Raw genomic sequence first — 8,672 nt, 5'->3', positions numbered from 1 at the left:
GAAATAAGAGAGAGATACCATGTAGAGTAGCAACCAAAAAAGAGAAATAATTTAACAAAAAATATGAACAATTGATAAAAATATTTAACACTTGTGAAATACAAAAAAGGAGATTAAGAAATGAAAAAAACAATTTCTTAGCATCATAATGATATTAAACACTCAAGTTAACTATAAGTTGAAGGCAATCCAAATAAAAATGTGAATAGTATTTTATTTGCAACAAGATAAACTCACTTTAATGTCATATGGAAAAAACAAGCAAACAGAAATAACCTTGAATATTCTGAGGAATAATAAGAGGGAACTAGAGACAGCAAATATTGAAGCATATTATAAAATCACAGTAACTTAAATACTACAATATGGACACATGAATAAGAGGTGAATAGTAGAAATCCAGAATTATTCATATATATGTGGCAATAAAATTTTTAATGAAAATAACATTCCAAGCCTGGAGTGATGAGTGGAAGGCTTATTCAACACATGTAATGGAACAGCTTGATAGCCTTCTGGGGAAAAATGTATATACATTAAACTCCATACCTCAACTTTAAAATGAAACAAGTTCCAGATTGAAAAATGTATACATTAAAGCAAATAAAAGCAGATAATCACTAAAACACACACATACAAAAACAAATTTTATATAACCTTCAGGTGGACTAGCCTTTTTAATGTGATCAACAGCAGCCTGCAAACATATATCCACACAGAAACTTGTGAATGATTATGTTCACAGCAAATTATTAAGAATAGCCCAAAAGTGGAAACCTAAATCTCCATGAACTAATGAATGAATAAAAGTGGTATATCCATATACTGAAATATTATTCAACCACTAAAAAGGAGGAAGTACTGACACATCCTATAACACAAACACTAGGTAAAAGAAACCAGACATAAAAGATTACATAGTGGATGACTCCATTTATATGTAATATACAAAATAAGCAAATGTATACAGAGAGAAAGCAGATGAGCGGTTGCTATTGCTGAAGGGCAGAGGGAAATGGGGAATGACTGCTGATGGGTATAGGGGTTTTTTTGGTGTTGAAAAGAAAAGGTTGGGAAATTAAATTACCTAATATTTTTTTCTTAATTGTGTCTAAAAACACTATATACAAAGTCAAATGTCAAACAACAAACTTGTAAAAAAAAGTATTTGCAGCTCGTATCACACTCAAAAAAGTTTTTCATACTAACATCCCGATAGTAAAATGAACAAAATATATAATGAAGGGTTCATTAAAAATTTCCAAATATAGTAAAAATGTTAACTTTACTTACGATAGAAAGGCTGAAAATTAAACACTGACATTATCAGTAATAGATTAAGAGACATCATATAGAAATCGAAACATATAGAGATCATATAGAGATCAACACATAATTTATTGATATCATTGTGAAAAAGCCAGTATCTTTCATTACCAGTAAAAGTGGCAGAGTGACTTAAAAAGATGTATCAAGGTTAAAATGTCTCTACTCTTTGAAACTACAATTCACCTTCTAGAAGTTTATTGTATAGACATGCATATGCCAACTGATGAATATACAGCTTCATTCTTTGGAGTTTTACTTGAAAAATATTATACACAACTTAGAAGGACCAGTTAAAATAATTACTGCATAATCATTAAAAAAAACTAGTAGATCTATTTGAACTGATATAGAAAGATAGCATTTAAAAATACCTACGTGCAGAACTGCATGTATAATGTGTACTATTTGTGTGATTACAGAAAAATATTGTGGATTATCTCCAGAAGGACATGATTGAGAAGTAATTGTGGTTGCCTTTGGGAGGGCATCTTTGAAGCTCCGAACACAGAGGGAGATGATCCACACTGGGTCCTCTCTACTGCCTTTGATTCCCTTTCCATCCACTCTTATTCAACGTTCCAATTACATCTCACTATGTGTAATATGGACTTGGCTTTTCTGTTTTTCTCTCTTGTTTTTTTTTTGTCCTTATTGGGGTGATTTATGAAGAGAATGAGGGTACATGGCAACCTCACATTGTCATCTGCAAACCAGAAATGTCAATTTCCTTTGGTACCATTTGAATTTTTAACCATATGTATCTATTTTCTATTAAAAAAAATAAGTAAAAATGTATTTTTTAAAAACAAGATAAAAAAGTCTAATGTTTAATTTGGGTTAATAAGCTTGACTAATTTTTGGTCACAATTATGATCCAACAAGGTCCTAAGGTCTTGGAACCCACTCCACGAGGCAAAGGAGAGGAAAGAAGGGAAAGCCTTGATCCTGTTTTCACTTTAACTAGAGTTTGTTCTTCAGCTTTACCTCTTGGCATTCTGAGTGGGAGGTTTCAATAACAATGGATTTCATTGCTGCTCTGTCCCTGACATGGGCATCAATTCTTATGGCATCAATTGTTTACCCTACATTGGATGTCTACTGAGCTTAAAGTATAATTTTACTATGTTAAATTATTTTCATGGTTTGCAGTTGCTAGGTGTTTACTAGTAAAACCTATTTTGATGGTTTTTAGAATCATTCAATGCTGAGCCCTTAAGGGGTAATGCAACCCCCAGTTTTACCACTATTACTTTAGAAACTTTATTCTGTTTGCTCTCAGTTCATTTACTATTAGAGCTTTCCTAAATATATTCTGGTGAAATTGGGAAGTTACCTGTATAATGTCTAAATTTTGGAAGAAATTCTATGGTCCAATGATACATGCAATACAGTCAGAAGTTGCAGTTTAGTATCTGGCTTCTGTATTAGTTGCCTCAGAAAATAATTATACATTTAATTTATATTTATATCAAGATAATCAGCATTTTATAGATTTCTACATTCTGGGAAAGCATGCCAATCAGACATTAAATCAACGTGAAAGCATAATTTGTAGAAGTCAGCAGTTTTAACCAGAGTGAATACCATGATGTAGATTGCCAATCAGAAAATTAGAGGGGAATAAAATCCACTCTGAGTTTACAGGTTTTCCAATTGCTACCTCATAATCCTCCTCTAGGCATGAAATCCAGATACACAGGGAAGCCGGGAGCATAGCAGGGAAGCTGGGAGCATAACAGGGTTTGGAGCATGACCCCTGTTCTGATTCTTCATTTAATGCTAAAGGCCTCAAGTTAGGTATTGCCGGGAGCCGGTCCATCCTTGCTGTTTCAAGGGACCTGGCATATATGGCATACTGTTCTTAATATGTTTGCTCACCTTCTTGGTGCTATGTGTTTTAACCAAGGTCACCTCTCCAAGAAAGGTTGTTTCCCCAGGTAGGGATTTTTCCCTGAAGTTAGGGAGGGGATAAAACCCCTTAACTAAGTGCCAGGCGGGTAGTTAATCACTTTAGCTACAAACAATCACACTTAAGCTACATAATCTTTACTCCCTGGAATGGAGATAAGAAACGCCCTAACCTTTGGAATAGAGATTGATAGGATTGGAATCAACTGGTATAAATACAGATGTAACAAGACAACAGGAGACAGAGAACCTAGAGACAGAACCTATCGAGAGAACATGGCAAAAGATCCTGGACAGAAGCTGGCTACAGATCTTGGCTGGAGAACCTAGACAGAACATGGTGACCAAACCTGACAGAAGAACCTGGAGAACCTGGCTGGAGAACCTAGCGAGAGAACATGGCACCAGAACTTGGTTGGAGATCCTGACCAGAACTTGGTTGGAGTTCCTAACCAGAACTTCGCTGGAGATCCTGGAGGGAGAACCTCGCTATGCTGATGAACTGAAACCAGTTTCCATGTCATTCCTTCTTCGCCGACTCCGTCCACACCTTTGGGGACCCCTGGACCCACTGGGATTGGACCCCAGCAAGGTATTGCAGGTGAGGACTAAAGAATGGAGAGATGAAATGTCATCTTTACTCCATTCTCTGCTCTCCTTGTTCCAGCTTTCACATAGGAAGCATGTCAGAAGTGGGTATACTCCCCATTAATTGAAAAAACAAACAAGTCACCAGAGCTGAGAAATCTTGTACCTCAAGATACTTGGTGTCAGTGCTTGAAATGACTGTTTCTTTAACCTGCTTCCTTCAATAAACATTTTTTTGAGCATCCCCTTTGTGGAATTGTGCCTGCTCAGTGAAGGTGACCAGATGATTAAGTGCATCATGATCTGTCTTCTAGTACCCCATAATCTAGTAATGGAAACAGATATGGAAATGTACAGTTGGGGAAACCCTACTAGGTTTTCTTGGGCATGGTGGCAGCACAAGGGGCGGGGTATGGTGGAAGCCGCCTGAAGGTGGTGAGGGAGCCTACTCCAAAATAAAAGAGATAGGCTGGACTTAGAAAATTACTAGACATCTGATATAGAGAAGCATCTCTATTAGGTAGTCAAGGCTAAACAACTACAGAGAGAATTCTGTTAGATTGGGCAGAGACACAGGGAGTATGTGCAGGAGCAGAAGGAAGTGAGGTCAGAGAGGGGCTGGACCAGATTGGCATCCCTGGTCAGCTTGGCATCACCTATAACAGAAGTGAAGGGAGCCTACAGATTCTGCTTTCTTCCTCTCCTACTGTGAGGTAGTGAGAAAATGGCAAGAGTTTATTGTCTCCCAAATTAGTCTGTGCTCCATAGTCATCATGTTGCTGAAACTTTCTACTATGCTCAAATAATGGCAGCATGGCACAAAAAAGAGAAAAAAAGGAGAGAGGAGAGATGCCATCTCATATGACTATTCTTTGATCATCACCTGCAAAAGCAACCTGGGAGTTTAAGATTTGATGAGGAATCTGCAAATACAAAGCTGCTGTATCTGCAAATTCAATATTGCAATCAGCTTTGCTGTGTTACTCTGGGCTTCACACATATTTGGTGACTACAATGTAAACCTATAAACTCAGAGGAAATTTTATTCACCTCTAATTTTATGATTTTCAGTCTACATCAATATTCAGTCTGGCTGAAACTGCTGAGTTCTACAAATTATGTTTTTGCAAATCATCTTTTTTAAAATTCACATTTAGTACTTTCATCTTAGGAAAGATCCACCCAACATTAAGCTGTCATTTTTCCAAGCCTCGGTTTTAATTACCATTTCTCAAAATCTGTACATCTATTTTTCAGGGTGAATTTATTTAATCAAATAATCACGGTATGTGGGCATGTTTGCCTATATGTGTATGAGTGGTGCATTGCATTTCATTGGCATTCTTCTCAGGCCCAGAAAAGGGATCTTTTGCACATAGTAGGGATTGAATATGAAAACACACACACACACACACACACAAACACACACCTGGGTTTTCCCTGTAAATTAGGTAGTCATCTTGAATTAAATATATATAACCATCTGGATCCAGAATTAGCAATCCAGGGTAGAAGCCTAGATTCTATCAACTTAATACCTACCATGAAGAAAGGGGCACTTGGGAACCACCCAAATCAGTTTCCAAATTTCTAAACAGGACTAAGAACAGAAATGTATTTTGTCAAATTTGAAAAGTATCATTTTGGAAACAATAATTATGGGCTGCATTTCCCCCAACAAATTATAACAGGCAACTATAAGCAGCTGCTTGCGGCTTCATTGAGCATAAGGATATCACAGAAAAAAAGACAGGCTAACCATTGTATCGTTTTCTCCATGTATTCTAGCCACTACCTCCAGCAAGACTGGAAACCAGCTGACTTGTGAAACTCCAGCCAAGTGACCACCTGAGAAGTGATTAGGGATGGCCGGTAACTGACTCTCAGGAGTTCTGCTGAGCTCAGCTAATAAGATTTTGCTTGACATTAAAATCAAATTTTAGTCTATCCATTAGGAGATAAAAAGCTAATGTATCTTAAACTTGACTGTCTTCCTCATCACATCTCTCCCTAGCTACCCTGGCCAAGATTCCCGTAAGGTAAGGGGAAAGAGTCAGCATTTATTGACTCAGGTGCTGAGTTCGACAAAATTTCTTTTTCTTTGTCAACTGGGTGCTTTCACATTTGAAAAGAACTCTACCAGAAAAGGCAGAATTAGCCATCTGTTCAGTTTCATTTTTCTGTCTGTGAAGACTCTGTCTTATTCTATGTCTCTCATAGATGTGGGTCTAAAACTTATTCTCATGATATAATAGAACTATTGTCATCTCCTAAATCCTTCCTCATGCACTACCTTGTCTAGTAAAATCTAATGAAACTATAGAAAAAAAACTAAAAACATAAAATTACCTCCTTCACTTTATTATTTTATAATACAGTTCCTATGATACAGTGTCATATAGCTCCTACAGTCCATTATAAATTTTCAAAAGGTGTCTTAATTAAGAAGAAAATGTCATCATTTTCCACACCAATTATAGTAAAAAATGCTTGCAAAGAATGTAAATTAAAACAAGTTGTCAAGAACTAATGTGAAATCTTAAAATCTTTAAAAATGCTTTCAGACAAATGTAAATTCTTACATACGAAGAGTAACTCTATATTCATTAAAATAATGTGAGAATTTGAAAAGGTATTACCTACGGTGAATAATATCTTGTCCTTGCTGCCTAAAACTGTTTAGCAATTTGAATATTTTATTTAAAAATACTTCTTTCCCTGTTGTAATGTATATAGACCGAGTAATTTAATTAGACAGCATTATTTCAGAAAGAAAATTTGGGAAATTTCTAGCTGTCTTAGCGTGTCTACATTAACATATAGTAAGACCTACAGTTAACTATAAAAGGCAGCACTTGTTGCTTATTTAGTGTGTGGAAGATCCTAGATATTATACATGTATTGTTTTTAAACCAAAGATATGAAGTAGATGCTAATATTATTTTGTTCACACTATAGTTGAGTATATTGAAATGCAAAGGTTTGAATAAACAATAAAAGTTCTCATGGACAGTGAGTGGATAGACCCAGTTGCTGGCCCCAGCCTGTGCTCCACTCTAATATGCTATCTTTATTTCACATGCAGCATTGCTAAGGAGTAACCTACAGTCATTATCATTGGATGTCTCTTCAGAATGACGTAAGGAATACCTCAGTGAATGAGGCTAATGGTTCCAGGACTCAGGGTTCATATAAGCAAAATATATGCACTTCTTTAAATGGAGAGCATGAGCTTTCTAATTCTCTGCTTTGCTTTGAGGGAGTATTTTTTTAAAAAAAATACCAATCACTATAGTTGCATAAAAGAAAATATTAATGTCCAAATGTTGGAAAGCTATAACAACAGAATAGATTACCTTCATTGAAAATTCACTACACTGTCCTTTTATTTCTCTCTTCATGGACTAGAAAAAATGTCATCACAATTTAGCATCAATCCATAGATCTATTTTTTTTAAATCTACATAGTCTACTACTTTTGCTATCTTCTTTCTTAGTATTCGTCCTCTTCTTCCTCCTCCTCCCCTCCTCTCCCCTTCCCTCCTCCCCCTTTTCTTCCTTCCTTCTTTCCTTCCTTCCTTCTCTTCCTCTGTCCTTTTCCTTCTCTTACTCTTCCTCCTTCTCCTCCTCATCCCTCTTCTTTGCTTGTCCACCAGTGATGACCATCAAAGATATGGTCAAATAGAGGCCAATAAGAAGAAATAAAGGATCAGAGCCCTGTCAACCTACATGCTTAGTAACTAGTCTGCAAATACTTAAAACTTAATAACTATGGATAGTGAATATTAACCTAAACATTCTTTCTCATTACAGAATCAATGAATCAAAAGTCTGCCATTCCTGTGGTATATTTTTGGCTCCCTCTACTTTATCTTCCTAGATGCAAGTTTTCCCCCTGCCCATCCCAAATTCACCCTGATCTCCAAAGAACTTTATTGTAATCAGTTCCTTCATCACAATGTTCGCAACTGTAGCAGACTCTGTCACTGGCTCCTAGCCTCATGTGGGGTAAGTCTGAGGCATATTCCACACCATTTCCCAGAGCTTCCCAATGAGACTGAGTTCCAATTGCCCCCAGTGGCAACTTCTTTTATAACCCAGGCTTTATCAATTTATTTCTCCCATGACTCAGTTTTTTCTTGGAATTACCTTTCCAATAAACCACTTGCTCTTGAATCCTTATCTCAAAATCTGCTTCAGGGGAACCAAACTAAGAAACTCTTGTAACTATAATGTCAGAGTGATATTGGTCAATACAAAAATCGTATGCCCAGAAATGAGTGCCATAGCAAAAGAACTTTGTAAAGTAAAACCAAGAAACTGCCTTTCTAGGGTAACTGAACAGAAGTCTACAAAACAGGACAGGACTTCACCTTGGCCTTCTGACAACTACCTACAAATCACTGCTCTTTGATGAGTAACTTACCATGGTCTTCTAATGTTGTTTTATTTCAGACATTACACACACAAAAAAGTTTGAGAACATTGAGCTTAGACTCTGTTTGGGCTGGTGTGGAACTCTTCAACTCGGCTAAGGTAGTCCCATATAGTCAACAATCACTTTAGAAAGTCTGGTGACCATGAATATAAATGAGTCCTTAAAGCTTTTCTAATTCTGTGCGGAGTGATTCATGAAAAGCCTTTCACAAGTTTTGATTCACTGCCCTTTAAAAATGAATTTTCATGAAGGATAGAAGCCATTTTTGATCTACAATACCAATTATTCTTCTATAAATGAGTAAAATGGATGTCCCAACTCTGGACATAGTTGGTTATGCAAGAACTTAAATTGTGATGGCCCCATTAACATTCACTCTTGAGAACTTTTGCCTATGTGAAGCTGGATC

Source organism: Myotis yumanensis, unplaced genomic scaffold, assembly GCF_028538775.1.
Source record: "Myotis yumanensis isolate MYYU_CA2020_CCGP unplaced genomic scaffold, mMyoYum1.0.hap1 SCAF_7, whole genome shotgun sequence".
Taxonomy (NCBI): domain Eukaryota; kingdom Metazoa; phylum Chordata; class Mammalia; order Chiroptera; family Vespertilionidae; genus Myotis; species Myotis yumanensis.
This window is presented reverse-complemented; position numbering follows the sequence as displayed.